Consider the following 16,705-nt stretch of genomic DNA (forward strand, 5'->3'; position numbering starts at 1 on the left):
GTTTGCCATTTTTGCAATGTCAGGCGTCTTTGGTCTCGACATAGTAACATTAGGCCTATCCCCTTGGACGCTACTGGCCTGTGCCTGGGTCAACTCAATTTGACGTTGCATTAACTCTTGTTCAAGTCTCAGATTTTCTGCCTTCATTTTTTCTTTTTCTAACTCCAATCTTGCCAGTTCTAGTTGTGTGGAATCTACCCTCATCTCACTAGGTCTAGTAATACATGTGGTAGTAGTACTTGAAGCAGTTTTTCTACCAGCACTCTCAATCTCATCTGTACTCTCACTGTGGTCTGTGTGTTCATTTTCTACACCACCCAGTTTAAGCTTCTTCACCAGAACTGCAAAGATTTCTTTCTTTCGACTACACTCTCTGATATCAGCATCTACATGAGTTGCAACCTCAATCAATTGGGCTTTCACTAACCCTCTCAGTCTACCAAGAGTGACGTCTTTCACAAACTCTGCAGCATCGAACTTGGCTGCCATGATTTATTCACATCTAGCTTTCCGACTAGATTTCAAGACTACGTCGCTAACGCAACTTCCTACAGTACACTCCACTGCGTACCGAACTACGAGAATAGTCTAAGCAATTCAGACCGAACAAACACTCGTATATCTCGAGGCCAATTTCCTCGAAGCCACATCTAGCGATGCTAATCCAAATAACCAGAAAGTGACACTCTAATCTGATAAAATGACATAACGGAAACGATAATACGTACCCTTCCTTTCCAGCAATCAATGCTGCAACCCTGGTATTCAGCTAGCGAGAAGACCAGTACAAGTGCGCAAAACATACTCATCGCATCGCTTCGCGAATCGCACTTCCATTCACAACCACTGCTAACGCAGCCCCATTACACATACCGTGCAATGTCACGCAGTATACAATACCGCTACGAACAGTACGAACGACACTGTTACGTTCGCTACTCTGTGTACACATCTCACATGAGTGCGAACAGTACACATACTGTACCTCCAACCGGCATCAATCATTACAACGATGTAACAAACACCGAAATACTACCAAAAAGATGGCCTGTTTGTATGCTCATTTCCCGGACATGTTCCCCACATGTCATGCACCAACAGAACACCCGTCAGCACCGACATAACATCTGTCATACACCGACAAAACATTCTTGGATCAGCACCGAATGAATACAGCTGTTCACGCCATGTTTGCCAACTCCAACTCTCCTGTCCCGAATGGACACTTTTATTCCACCCCACCCTGGTTTCACAAAGGCACATCACGGTTCTCCGTCACAATAAGCACTACATGTATTACAAGAATTGAAGTTAATTGACATACCATGATAGTAATTGCATAGCATCAAAATATGGTTGATTAATGTAATGCTATTATGATGTATCATGTAACCAAATCGGCTTGGTAGGACTATGATAAGACCAGTTTTCGCCCATTCACCGAGTGCAGTCATAGCTGGATGAATGTAGATAACTTTAAATCTAAATTGTATGTATGGAAATATTTTGACCATGTTATAAAAAAAAAAAAATAAATTGCATACAGTGTAGTATTATCTGTCATTTACAGCACATTAGTTATTCCTAGTGGAGGAAAGCTTTTACTTTGTTCGTATTCATAATTGGCATCTTTACACAGTCCTGTAAACAGCACGCTTAACATAATGATAAGATTGTTATATTACACAAGGCCAAACTATAAATTTTGTATACCTGCCGGTACTTAGATTGAAAATGAAAGAAAGCATGTTTATAGATTAACAGTAAATGTACATTTATGTATTGCTGTATTTTTTTCTTCTTCTCCAGTCCTTCATTATCTTCTTTGTCCTCTCTACTCTCCTCTTTATGCAAGAACTGAAACAGTTCAGCGTTTCACCTGATGCATCTTTAATCAAATAAGCTTGCAAGCCTAAATAAATTGTAATCTTCATCTGTTCATTATACATTTTGGTTCATCTGCATACACAGTGTGTATAATCAGAATTAGTCATTGTTGTTGTATGCTTAGAGTCACTCGATTTTACAACTTTCTACTTCCCTGTGTTTGATTTGTAGTGGCAAAAGTTCATTGCATCACTAAACTGTGTTTGCTTGTACCGGGGTGGTTGTGGTTGTGTGTGTGTGTGTGTGTTTGCGCGCACGTTACATATCTGACACAAACATACTTTTTTTTTCAATTCAATTCAAACTTTATTTCATTTTTCGAAAAGAACATAAACATTTCACTTTCTTTGGTAACAGAGAATAAGGTAACATAATAATCAAAACAGAGTAAATTGAGAGAACATAATTGTGGAACCTTGGGTTAACAAAAAATGTTGTAATGAAAATTGACTGAAGTGATATAGACGATATAACATTACACAAAATATCGAAAAATGGAGGGACCCACTAAAAAGGCAATGCTTGTAGAATGTGGGCCCCTCAGGTACAGAATGTCAATAGAAAATGGAACTGATTCAAAAAGGGGAAAATTGGGAATAAAGTCAGATAAAAAAAAAAGTCTGGAAGCCCAATAAGAAGACAGAGTAACAGACAGACACACATACACAGGCGTATGGACATTAAACGAGACTGGGACGATAAAACTTATAAAGGGGGACTTAAATACAAGACAGAACGAGACAGGACTGTCATAGTGGGAAGACAATACAACGGACAGAAAGGCAAAACAGATCCAGCGATCCTCGACAGAACTATATCGAAAAAATAATGGGATGCGTGGAAAGGATACGGAAATATGGAAAATAGAGAGAAATAGATGAGGAAGTAATACAAGTAGAATCGAATCTACTCTGTAAGTGTCTCAGGACAACAGGGACGAGAAAATATGTGACAGTATATCACTGGTAATCAAAATTCTTCGAAAAGAGATTAAAATGAGCCAACAGGCTGATTCAATTCCGTAGGAACATAACATTGCAATAAGAAAGACTTTAATCTCCTCTTAAATGAAAATATAGAGGGTGCAATTTTTATGTCATTATTCAGAAAATTCCAATAAGTTGGGCCAGTATAGATAAGTGTGTTCTAAGCAAGTGGGATAGTCCTGGAATGATTGATTTCTTTGAAACATAATATCGAAAATGGAGGGGAGTGAGTTGTTGCTGTACGTATACATGAACTGCCCCAAATTAAATAAATACAAATCTTTAATTTTAAGCAGCTTATTAGCGCCAAATAACATATTTGAGTGGGAGGGTATGAAAGGATAACTGATGACACGGAGAGCTTCTTTTTTTTTTTTTTTTTTTTTTTTTTGAAGAAGAAGGAACACTCTATCCAGTAGGTTCTGGTGAGTGTTGCCCCAAACTAAAACACCATAATTAAGATAAGGCAATATCAATGACGAATATAACATAAGTAATGATTTTTGTGGAATATACAATTTCATTCTATTTATAACACCTATATTACGTGAGATTGTGTTGGATATATAATCAATATGTAACTTCCAGGAAAGTTTGTCGTCAACAATAAGTCCAAGGAATTTAAAATGTGAAACTCGTTCTAAATGAAAATCATTCAAAACTGTAGCTGTACTCGAAGTGTCAACAGTATTACTAAAAATCATATATTTCGTTTTTTGGGCATTCAACGATAATTTATTGGCTCTTACCCAATTACTCACTTTTTGTAATTCAGTATTGACTTTTTGAACAAGAAAATTAACATCATTGTGGGCAAAAAATACACTGGTATCATCTGCAAAATGGATAAAGGACAATACATCAGATGCCTGACAAAAATCATTAATATAAACAATAAATAATAATGGCCCTAATAAGCTTCCTTGTTAAACGCCAAAATTCACTTCTATTATTACTGAATAATTATCTTTAATTGTAAGAAAATGTCTTCTATTACCTAAGTAACTCTTGAACCACTCCAAGGCCTTCCCACGTATTCCGTAATGTGATAACTTGTGGAGTAGAATATCATGATCAACTGTGTCGAAGGCCTTGGAGAAGTCCAAGAAAATAGTAATTAAATGAGAGTGATTATCAATTGCGTGAGCTACTTTATCAACACAGAATTATAAAAGAGCATGAGTTGTTTCATGCTTCAGTCGAAAACCAAATTGAGAATTAGTCAATATATTATGCGACTTCAAAAAATTACTAATTCTCTTATAAGTGAGTTTCTCTAAGACTTTGGACAACAATGATAATAATGAAATTGGACGATAATTACTGACTTCAGATTTGTCACCCTTCTTAAATAATGGAATTACTTTGGCCAGTTTCATCTTATCAGGAAACACACCATTAGAAATTGATAAATTGAAAATATGAACAAGTGGATCAGCAACTGAAGATATAACACTTTTAAGAATACAATTATCTATATCATCATAACCAGAACTCCTCTTAGGAAAATACAATATCCATAACCTCATGCCTATTACTAGTAGTTGGAGTAAAGTAAACAGAATTCGGATTACACTGACCTAAATACTCAGTGAAATGATGCTCAGACACAGGAATATTTTGAGCGTAATTTTCACCTATCTCTGAAAAATAAGAATTGAAAACATTTGCAATGTGAACAGGGTCACTGATGATTTCATCATTCAACTTGATATTATCAACAGCTGAATGTTTACTCGAAATATTCATAGCTTGCTTTAAAACATTCCAAGCGTTTTTCATATCAAACTTATATCTTTGCAATTGATTAAAATAATATTTTTTCTTTTCGGAACGTAAAATCACAGTTAGAGTATTTTTATATGAAGTGTATTTATGTTTTGATCGCTCATTTTTTTTTTCCAATTTGTATCTATAATATAATCGATTTTTCCTGTTAATAGACCGAAGAATTGATTTTGAAATCCACGGTAACCTAGGTGTTTTTTTATAGTCTACTTTCTTTTTTTGCTTTGGAATTACATTATCAAAATGAAAATTGAATGTTTCTATAAAATAATCAAAAGACAAATTGACGTCATCACTTTCAAATACTCTTGACCAGTCAGCATTATCGAGAACCGCATCAAGACTAGCTAACTTTTCAGACGAAACTCTACGACTTAATAAAGGAGATTTAACAAAAATTAACATTATTAACAGAGGTTTTAAGAGCAAAATTAGTCATAATTGGATAATGATCAGTCATATCTGAAAGAATTATATAAGAATCATTAAGGGGTAGGGTGTTACAAAACAAATTATCAATAAGGGTAGCAAAAGTGATCTGTGACACGCGTAGGTTTCGAAATAAGCTGAAGAAAAGAGGAGGACAAACATGTCTGAAGAAACTCGTGTGCGACAGTATCATTTTCCGACTTAAGTAAGTCAATATTAAAGTAGCCGAGGAAGAAACAGTCCTTGTTTATGAAAACAGGGGATTTTACCAAATCAGAAAGGTAAGTTAAAAAATCCTTGATGTTGGAGTTGGGAGGTCTGTACATAATGCCTACCACAATATTTCTAATTCCTGGTATGTAAATTTCAAAAAAAAAAGGGATTCAACAATATTATCCATTCTCGAAATATTATCATGAACAATACATTCAAAAGTATGCGATATATACAGTGCAACACCTCCACCACTCTTATCGGGCCTGTTATTTACAAACATTTTATAGCCGTCAATCGAAAAAAAAAAATAAGAGTTGGAATTTAACCAGGTTTCACTTAAACCAATAACAGAGAATGACTGATCAGCATCATTTTCAAATAATAATTTGAACTCATCAAAATGTTTGTTCAAACTCTGAATATTTAAATGCAACAAAGAAAATGTATCTTTAGAAAAGCTATTACACATATCTTTACATTGATTCACAGTAATATAATTACACGACATATTTTCGGTTAACTCTTCACTGAAATCAGAAGGCAATTCATTTACGGAAGAATTTAAGTTGTCAGCGACAGAATTATAAAACGTTGTTCGTGAATTAGATACTCCACCAACTGAATCTGATTCTAACCCTATTTGCCTGAAAAGCTCAAAAAAGTCATCATTTGATAGAGAACTAAACGGTGCATTCGGGAAATTAGCCGTTGTAAATGTGGGACATAACTATGAGAGATTGCGTTGTCAAACAAGCCGCAATTACAGGAACGAGGGCGTATTGCAAGAAAATAATCAACCAACAGAGTGAGGTAGCACACTGGAGAAGCCAAAGAACATGAATTTTGTCAAAATCATGATGGACAGAGGATCGCTGCGAAGAAGACGAACAGGGAAGAAAAGAGAGCAGTACAAGGTAGACGAGAAAGTTCAGTGACAACGAAGAGAAACATGGAACACACATAACATGTAAATGAGGACAAATTGATTGTCTCCGAGGGCTTCCGAGACGATAGCAATAGAGAATGTACAACACAGAAATCCAAGCGGACATTAGGAACGACATGCTATAGTTTTTGACTGGCTCCCGTAATGTAAAGCTATATAGTGCGCTTTGAGTGCGCGAAAAGGTCCAGTTGTGATGTAGTGAATAGATAACGAAGAGAAAAGAATTACTATGTTGAAAGGAAAAACAGGATAGAAAAAAAAACTATCAAGACTATCGAGTTCAGCGTCCTGCTATTACAAATAAAGTTCGTGTGACACACTGTTCGCCTCTTAAACAAGGGCACTCGCCCACATAATTTCATTCATTAAGATGTGACATTGCGGGGACACATGCATGGGAGTTCCTAACATGTCAGGCTAACTCATTAACAGTATAACAAACCAAGGCCGAGTACAAATGACCATTAAACGCATATGGAAAGCTGTGAGTGGTGCGAGGTATTAACCAATCGGGTTTAGGAGACTTTCATTATGCTGTAAATGGCGCGAGGTTTTAGCCAATCGGGTTGTAGAGACTCTCGTTATGCGTAATCAATATACAAAGAAGACATGGGGAAGGATTTATAAACATAGCAGAGGTCGGTGACTGAATAATCCAACTTTAAGTCACTGATGTCAACCGACGTGGGCTCACGAGAATAAGACAATAGGTGGCCGGACAAAAACAAACAAAACATGGGCGTGATCGAGAAGGCTAAAAGTAGGCTAAAGCACATTAGGTATTCAATAGTTTGTTATACTGAAGAAAACATGAATACGCATAGTGATAACACGGATTATCAACAACTGATGTGTAACAAGAATAATCAGCTGTGGGTGCTAAGTACGTAATACGCTATAATCGAGGTTATGCATGACTCAGAGGAGAAGGAATCTGGAGCAAGATTGACGACCACAAAAATACTGTACACTATATTGTAGGTAGAGAATGATATAAAAACATTGATAGATCGGATTGCCCGTGTTAAAAAAAAAAAAAAAAAAAAAATAGTGGACTAAAAGTAGGCTGGAGCACCTGAAGTAACAAACAGTTTGATTGACTGAAGAGAAAACGAATGCGCATAGCGATAACCCAAATTATAAGCAACTAACATGTAACGAGAATAATCAGCTGTGGGTGCTAAGTGCGTAATTTCACTATAAGAGAGACTGTCATGACCATAAGGTGAAGGAATCTGGAGCAGGGTTGACGTCCACAAAAAATATACAATATTATGCAGGCAGAGAGTAATATAAAAGCACTAAAGAGTCGGTTAGCCTGTGTGAATGAACTTCATGTAAGGTTGAAAGAAAAATACACAGGAATCTGGAACAGAGGAATCTGATTTGTATACTTAGATTGTTGTTATGTCTGAAAATCATCGGACACCTATCCGGTAGTTGGGAGTAACAGTCATCTCGCGAATATGCATATACGGTCTGAACCTACAAACACACCGGTTCAACAAACAAATTGAAAAGCATAAGCAGAATACACGGGAAAAAAAAAATGCTCACAGGGAAATTGTTGGCTGTTTGCAGCAAACTGACAATGGATGCGTTCATTGGGGTTACTCAAACTATATCTGTATACGTAAGGCACATTAAACAACAGCAGAAATGCATAGAGCACCCGAAACGCAGAACAATTATATAATAAGACCTGCTCTTAAAGGGACGGCGCACCATCAGCCAAGATTCAGCCCATAACTTTTTCCAGGATACCCAGAAACCACCCTATGAAAAACCAAAAAGCATCTCACAAAAAAAAAAAAACTTTCCATCATCATTTATTTTTAGGAGAGAGAGAGAGAAAAAAAAAAGGAAGAGAAAAGGAAAAGTCCCAACCGAAACTGTACCATCCCTTCAAGGAGACGCACGAGCAATACAGAAAAAATACCGACAGTAACCATGGTAACATAAACTTAACATTGTTAAGTTTGAAAAAAAAAATAACAGAGTTCAGATGTGTGCAAAATTACTTGCATCAATACTCTACATGTAGTTTTAAATGAACGTATACATTGTATATATTGCTTGTTGTGTGTTAAATGTCAGGAAAATCCATCCAGTTATCAGGAGCTACATTCTCAACATGGGTAAAGACATACACGCACCCAATAAAATGTAACAAACAGGCTTGTCTGATAATGTGAAAGAATCGGTGCATGATACTTGCTCAAGTCTAACTTTAAATACACATATTGAGGTCACTCAACTTAGGGTATGGCTACATCAAATAACAATATGAATGCACGGAGCAGCCGAAACTCGAAACAAACAGGGCTGACTCTTAAAGGGACACTCTGGGCCATGCGGCAATATGTTATGCATCTCTATATAAGACAAATTTTCGTTAAAAGGTCACAGAACTGAACCCAAACCAGACACTAAAGGGTCTAAAAATATGAATGAAAATTATCTACCTCAATGACACAAACGAGACCAGTCATGTGAAGAAAGAAATGAAGAAAAAGAAAAAAGAAAACCTCAACCCAGAACAACAAAGATGTTGCAAATTGGAAAAAAAACAAACAAACAACTGGAGGGCATTAACACAAAATCAAAGAAATCAGTTATAATCAGATGAAGTTTACACATCTTAGATATACACTCCGATATAACAATTATTCCTGCAAAATTGTCAAATAAATAAACCCTATATCGGAAAGAAAAGGTGGAATCGAAAGAAAAAGAGGAAGAAGAGAGAAAGGAACATCCAGATGCCGATTGTAACCGGAAATATTTCGTATATGCTGTGGCTTGAAGAAAAATTTGATATCTAATCTCCTCATTCAATATTTCACTTTATACAGGAGAGTAATGAAAGGAAATGAAAATTCTCTCCATGAAAACGGAGCAGAGCTTTACATCAGTAAGAAAATAATGATAATGTTAATTAGCTCATCACACCTGCCTTCCACACTATGTACGTAAATTCTATTCTCCCTCCTCTTCACTTGGGCCATAACAATTATTGTTCGAAATTAGCACCCCCAACAATAACAAAAATATAAGGAGAGGAAAGAAGCAAGGCTTCTAACTCATGGGTGTTGTCATAAACGCTATGCAGTATAATATTTTATCTTACTAGATGAAGCAAGCAGTACATGCGTCATTGCGATACCATATTTTTGTTACAAGACTAATTTCAAGCATAATGGAGTGGACATCATGACTGGCTCTGTGCGGTCATTTGAAATAATGCAAACGACCACAGTTAGAGTAATAGAGCAGGGTGTAGATCAAAATAAATAAATAAAAATGCAGCTACAGATCTGCCTACATTCACGTATCCAAATCAGGGAGATTCCACACAGCAATCGGGGAAAAGTGTGTGTTTCATGTAGGCCTATTGCAATGGGTGAAAATAATTTCCAAATCAGTTATTTTCTGATGTTCTCTGATTTCGATATAAACAGAATATGACATTGTCAGGGAGATTCCAGTCGAAGAATCAGGGAGACTTGAATTGGCAGCTCTCCAGTTACATAAAACGCTAAGCATGAGCATAGCTTACAGACAAAAAACACTTAGTTAGGATTAACTCTAAACACCTGATCGTTCAATGCTGAGCATTTGGCTCAAATAAAACAAAACAAAACAAAACAAACTGCTACTTTTTCAGACAAGGGTGCACCGTGTATACAGTTCAAAATATATTATCAGCAATGTTGCATTCATGATAGCTGCTTTGAAAAAAAAAAAATATGCAATTGGGCATGCAGCCCAAACCTCCCTTAACACTTCTCAATATACCAATTTTATGTAACTTACAAATTTAACATACTAATATTTTTGCCACTTTTTAGACATAAAACACCCTCGACATTAGTAGAGAAACTGTATGGCGAACAGTACTAAAACAAGAGCTAAACTTAGCGAGCACAAAGAATGGTAGCAGGGTATAGAAGGATTGCGCTTAAACAAATCCAAATGAAAAATGTGCAACGGATACTTTTGCTCTTTCCAGACAGACCAAGGAGTCTGCGGGCCGCCACCGGCTTTCGTCTGGCGGGTCTGCAGGTACACTTGAGTTCCATTAATGCGTATTCGGGTCGACAATTTTTTCTCTCTGCGTAGGTTGAAAGCAATGGAGGCTAGCCTGCCCCTCTCGCGCTTCATTGTGGGCGGTAGGTCGGGACACCCAAAAATAAAAAAGCTAGCTTATCATATTATAGTATATATATATATATATATATATATATATATATATGTATATATATACATTGTATATATATATATATATATATATATATATATATATATATATACATATATTTGTACATATATAATAACATTCTACATTGTATATAAAATACATTATAACACAACCCATGCTTTACTTACTTTTATAGACAAGGTAGCTCATGCTATAGATAATTTTGAGCATGCAATTGGAGTTTTTCTTGATTTTTCTAAAGCTTTCGATACGATAGATCACGAAATTTTATTTTCTAAACTGTGTAATGGAATTCGCGGGACACCTCTCGAATGGTTTAAGAGTTACTTAACCGATAGAAAGCAATTTCTTAACATTAACGGCTATGATTCGGAGTTAAAACTTATTTCATGTGGAGTCCCACAGGGCTCCCTCTTGGGCCCACTTTTATTTATCTTATACATAAACGACCTTCAAAAATCATCGCCAATTTTATCATTTATTTGTTTTGCTGATGACACAAGTTTGTTTTGTTCTCATCGAGACCCCAATACATTAATTGATATGATGAATACTGAGCTTAGGTCTGTGCAATCCTGGATTTATGCAAACAAATTATCTCTGAATATAGAAAAAACAACAACTTATTATATGGTATTCAGTAATTCTTGGAATGTTGTTCCACATGAGATCAAAATAAATGATATGTTTAACGCAGGTCAATAACGCAAAGTTTTTAGGGCTTTGGATTGACCGAGAATTATCCGGGAAAACTCATATTAATTTTGTAAGTAAAATTTTGTCCAGAAATATTGGAATTTTAAATGAGCTTAAACATTTGTTCCCTGTTTATATTTCGCAGAGTATATATTCTTCTTTAATATCTCCACACTTTAATTATGGAATTTTGGCGTGGGGAAATGCAATTAATTTACTATTAGATTCCCTTCTTCGTATTCAAAAGCGTGCAATAAGAATTACAAACCACGCCGGATATTTTGCTCATACCAACTGTTTTTTTCATCAAAACAGAATTCTGAAAATTCCAGACCTATTTTATTATAATCTTGGAATTGTAATGTATAAACTAACAACTAATGAATTACCATCTGTTTTTATCGACATGTTCAACAGAAATCGCTCTATTCATTGCTACCCCACTCGTCAGAGTGACGCTTATCACCTTCCCCGTACTCGCACTATTTTCATGATTTTTGCAAAGAAAACAATTATGTTTACTGGACCCAGATACTGGAATGACCTCCCTCAAGATATTACTTCTTCCTTATCTTTATTCACCTTCAAACGCAAACTAAAACGGCTATTACTTAGTGGATACACACTACCCGGCTCTTAGCAACATTTTTTTAATACCCCCAGTCTTTTGTCTTTGTCCGCAGCTCCAAGTTATTTAACGATACCGTTATAGCACTTTTTTTTTTGTAAACACGGCGAAATATGTACAGTCTCGTTTAAGCGATACTAAAGTATTCATGTGGTTCGATAGTTCGTTCTTAATTCTGATTTTGCACTGGTACAATTTAAGTTGGTCGAGATAAACATGTCCGTTCTCCGTATAATTTCACGCCTATAAATTCGGGAACCTACAGTTTTTACAAGCATCATTGCTTTTATGTAGGCCCCATCATATTTCTGACATTGATTTGTGATATCCTCAGATGACAATGACCATTTATATTTGTGTGTAAAGTTTGTTTGTCTTTTTTTTTTTCAAACATAAGATATGGTTGTATATATTTTGTACTTTGCTTTATTGTCAATCATTTTGTAATCCCATCACTGTGAAAGTGGAAATATGAAATAAACTTGAAACTTGAAACTTGAAACTTTATATATATATATATATATATATATATATATACATATACATATATATATATATATATAATTATATTATATTGGATGGCTATGAATGGGAATATTGCACGAGTTAGAGCCAATATTGCACGAATCGAAGATGAGTGCAATATTGGCCCTAACGAGTGCAATATTCCATGGTATTCCATGAATCAAGGCCATCCAATATAATTATTATCATCTATGCAATGAAGTAGAGCAAGCATAAACTGCGCAAAATTACCCGGCTTCTACTCGTCTTTGAAGTTGACTTGGCAGTCACATCCCAGCGCTGAAAAGGGGAAGCCCCTAAAAGTGCGTACATGAAAAAAACAACTAGCAAGATGCTTGCGCGCTTGTGAATATTGTAACAAAAAGACGCGCACTAGTAGCAAGCGTTTGCGCATTCAGCAAGCGCTCGCGCAATAGACGAGACAGAATTGAATATGGTATGATCTTGAACGGCAAGTAACAACGGTAGCCTATGGGGATTTAATACGTTGGCCTATGCGTTTCGTTCAATATGCTCCGATATTGAACGGTAAAAATTGAGCGGACTACAATACGCGTTTTTAATGCTCCGCTAAAACGTCCTATATAGATGATAAATATATATATTGCATTTTTTTTGTGTGTGTGTAGGGGGGGGGGATGCTTTGTTTTTCACTTAAAGAGTACTTCGGTGGTCCTGATTGTGGATACTTGAGTCGGTGAGGGCCTTCTTCTGGAACCAGCAATCAGTGGTGGAGTACCGAGTGGGCGGCGCGGTTGACGTCGGGGGCGCTGTTGTGTGGAAGGGGGAGAAGGGATCATATTATGAGGAGACGTATATAGAAGGGGAAATGTGCTGTGGAGAGAGTGTGCTGTTATTATCGCTGCTGATGTTCGATGGTTTATTGATAAGAGGAAGCCAGATGTTGTTGATGTACAGTCCAGTATCCTGTGTAAAAGTGTCGTGTGAGCATGTGAATTTCTGTAGCTTCTCTGATGCATCGTGTCTTCCCATTTTTTGATGGATGTGATGCGTTTGCTGTCTTCCCAGTTGATGCGATGTTCCGACTGTTGAACGTGTTTCTCGATGGCTGACTTTTCCCATTCCGAACGTCTGGCTGTTTAGTGTTTGGGGTGCGTGTCTTTGCGTAAATGCAATGTATTGTGGAGTTTGTTAGAAAAAGTGTGTCATACCTGGATGTTGGCGGACTTGAAAATGTGTTGTTTGTGCGAGGTAGCACATTTTGAATGAGATGTTAGAATGTTGTTCGTTGAGATGCGTGGTCCGTCGTCCGTCTTGCGTCGTGCGTTGTGCCTAAACTTTTTACATTTTCATATTCTTCTTGAGAATCATATCACCGATTTTCACCAAACTCAGCAGGTAGCATCCCTATGGGGATAGGATTTCAGTTTGTTCAAATGGGCACCAGGCCCCACCTGGGGGCCCCTAGTAGGTCCAAACCCCCTAAAATTAAGGAATCTTTAAAAACCCTTTTCTCTAGTATAGACCCAGAAGTGATAGAGCAAAGTTGATACTATAGTTATGAGTTAGTACATTGATGACTGCTGTTTCAAATTTGTTCATGGCGGAATCAAGTGGGGTACCCCCTTGGACACAGGGGAAGGGGTGGGGAGGAGTCCTTATGGGGCCTAAATTGTACATTTTCATCTTCTTGAAAACCCCATGATGAATTTTAACCAATCGTGGCAGGTAGCATCACTAGGGGGATAGAATCTCTATTTCATCTGCCCCACCTTGGGGGGGGGGGGGGGGGGGGCTCCCAGGGAGCCCCAATCCGCCACTCAGGAATATTTAAAAAAAAAAAATTCTCTCGAACCAGAAGTTTTTGAGCTAAGTTAATTCCAGTGAGTCAGAATATTGATGACTGTTGTTCAAGTTTCTTTATGGCAGAATCAGAGCCCCCCCCCCCCCCCTTTGGAACCCAGGGGAGTGGGTTGGGATGGGTCCAAATGGGGACTTTAATTGTACTTGTTCATGTTTTTCTTGAAAACCCCTCAATGAATATTCACTAAACCTGGCAGGAAGAATGCCAGGGGGTTAAGATCTCAATTTGGTTAACAGGGCTTAATATCATGCCCCCCTTGGGGGCCCCTAGACATTATGGAATATTTACAATTCTTCTTCTATTAAACAACATGTGATAAAGCAAAGTTATTATGAGTTTGTTCATTGATGACTGTAGTTCCATGTTTGTTCATTGCAGATCCAGTGCTATAGAGAGGGATCCAGGGAGGAACCTAAATGCGGGCCTAATTGTACATTTTCATCTTGTTGAAAACAACATAATGGATTTTTACCAAACTTGGTAAGTAGCATTCTTAGAGGGAAAGGATCTCAAAGCATTGAATGGGTAACATGCTTTCCTTAGGGAACCCCAGGGTTGCCAAACCTCCTGAATAAACGAAATTAAGGAATATTAAATAATAATTCTTCTCTAGAATCAGAAGTTATAGAGGTTTAAGTGATTTTTTTTTTCAAACTGCATAGTTCTACCTTCTATAAAGTACAATGTACTAGGTAGGTATTTTTACCAGTGTGACGGAATATGCAAATGGACACCATGTCCCAAACTCTCAGAGCTGCCCGTGCCCCAAGTTTCCAATGTTTTTAGGTAAGAGTCCGCAAGAATGCATGGGAGGTGAACTTGCGATACTCAGGTGAGCGCGAGACCCCCGGGTCTCCTGTTATAGTTCGATAAGCTTTGGGAATTAAAGAAATAAAAAATTATACAATAAAAAAAATAAAGGACATGATTATATTTATAATCATATCATCATATATAATCATATTTGTGTTTTTTCCTCAGCTCGTCGTCGAAGTGCACACTTTACATGACGACTTTTATTTATCCTCTTGAGTAAATTCTCATGTAAGGTAATTCGCAGAAACACCTTACTGTACAAAACGAATGTTTGTTATGCACTGTGATATCCAGACACACTCATATTACTTGAGTTGTGGGGAAAACCCATTTCTATAAATATAAAGGGTTGCAGTGAAAAGGTTACGATAAACACAGATATTCCGCTGATAGCTGCTCGAATGGTCTATAACCTTTTTGTGAGTGCTCCGTCAAGGTGTATCTCTCTTTCGTTTGACTTAAATACTCTTGATACTCTGTTTGGGTCTTAAAAGCATAAGACCACAGTTAATCTAGGTGACGTTTGTATCTTCCTACGGGTTGAATAGGTAACAGATTGTGATCTCATGCCTACATGTACTTCGGAGCTAGAGCAGCAATATTGAACCCGGAAGTACAGCTCGATACTTGGTAAGAATACGAAATGATATTCACACACTGACACGTACAAATAACGCATGGTTGATCACTATTTATACTTGTAATCGATTCTCCCTTGTTTGGTTTTTACGTTTCTTGTATGACTTCTGCTGATTTTTTTTAACATGTAATACCCGACATCCAATGTTAAAATTTGTAAAAGTATGCCAAACAGAGAAACTGGCTCAGCTGTAGATCATAATGCTACTTGAATGAATATATTAATCACTAGACCATTAGAAAACCACTAGAGATAGAACCTATTGAACCATTAGAGATACAGCCTATTGGAACATTAATGGCCCTTGGAGACCCACAGAGGAATTCAGAATACATAACTGCACATTTTACAATGAATATTATTACATGTTATGGTAATTTATTACTACAGTAATTGTCCATATAACATTGAGGATAACATGCATAAGACAAATTAAAAGACTTACGAAAACCATGATAATACACACCTGTCAAACATGTTTTTGAGTTTCCTTGTATGATTTTTGCTGGTTTTGTCATGGGGGTTGTATAAACCTTCAACCTATGTAGAAAATTGTAATATCGTAAAAAGTATGCCAAACAGTAGAACATTAGAAAACCACTAGAGATAGAGCCTATTGTACCATTGAAAAACCATTAGAGATTCAGCCTACTGGACCATTAGAAAACCATTAGAGTTACAGCCTACTGGACCATTAATGGACCATTGGAGACCCACAGAGGAATTCAGAATACAGAACTTCACAGTTTACAATGAATATTATTGCATGTAATGGTAATTTGTTACTACAGTAATTGTCCATAAAATTGAGAACAACATGCATAAGACAAATTGAAAGACTTACTAAAGCCATGATTATACACACCTGTCAAACATGTTTTTGAGTTCATTTTATGTTTTTGCTGGTTTTGTTTAACATGTATAAACCTTCAGCCTATGTAGAAATTTGTAATATCGTAAAAAGTATGCCAAAGAGAGAAACTGGCTCAGCTTTAGATAATAATGCTGCTTGAATGAATATATTTATCACTGTCTTCTAGGGAAATAAATCAGCGGCTAACGATCTTATAATAAATTTGTGGAAAAAGATAAGATGTTACA

The sequence above is a fragment of the Diadema setosum genome, chromosome 4, assembly GCF_964275005.1.
Source record: "Diadema setosum chromosome 4, eeDiaSeto1, whole genome shotgun sequence".
In the NCBI taxonomy this organism is placed as follows: Eukaryota; Metazoa; Echinodermata; class Echinoidea; order Diadematoida; family Diadematidae; genus Diadema; species Diadema setosum.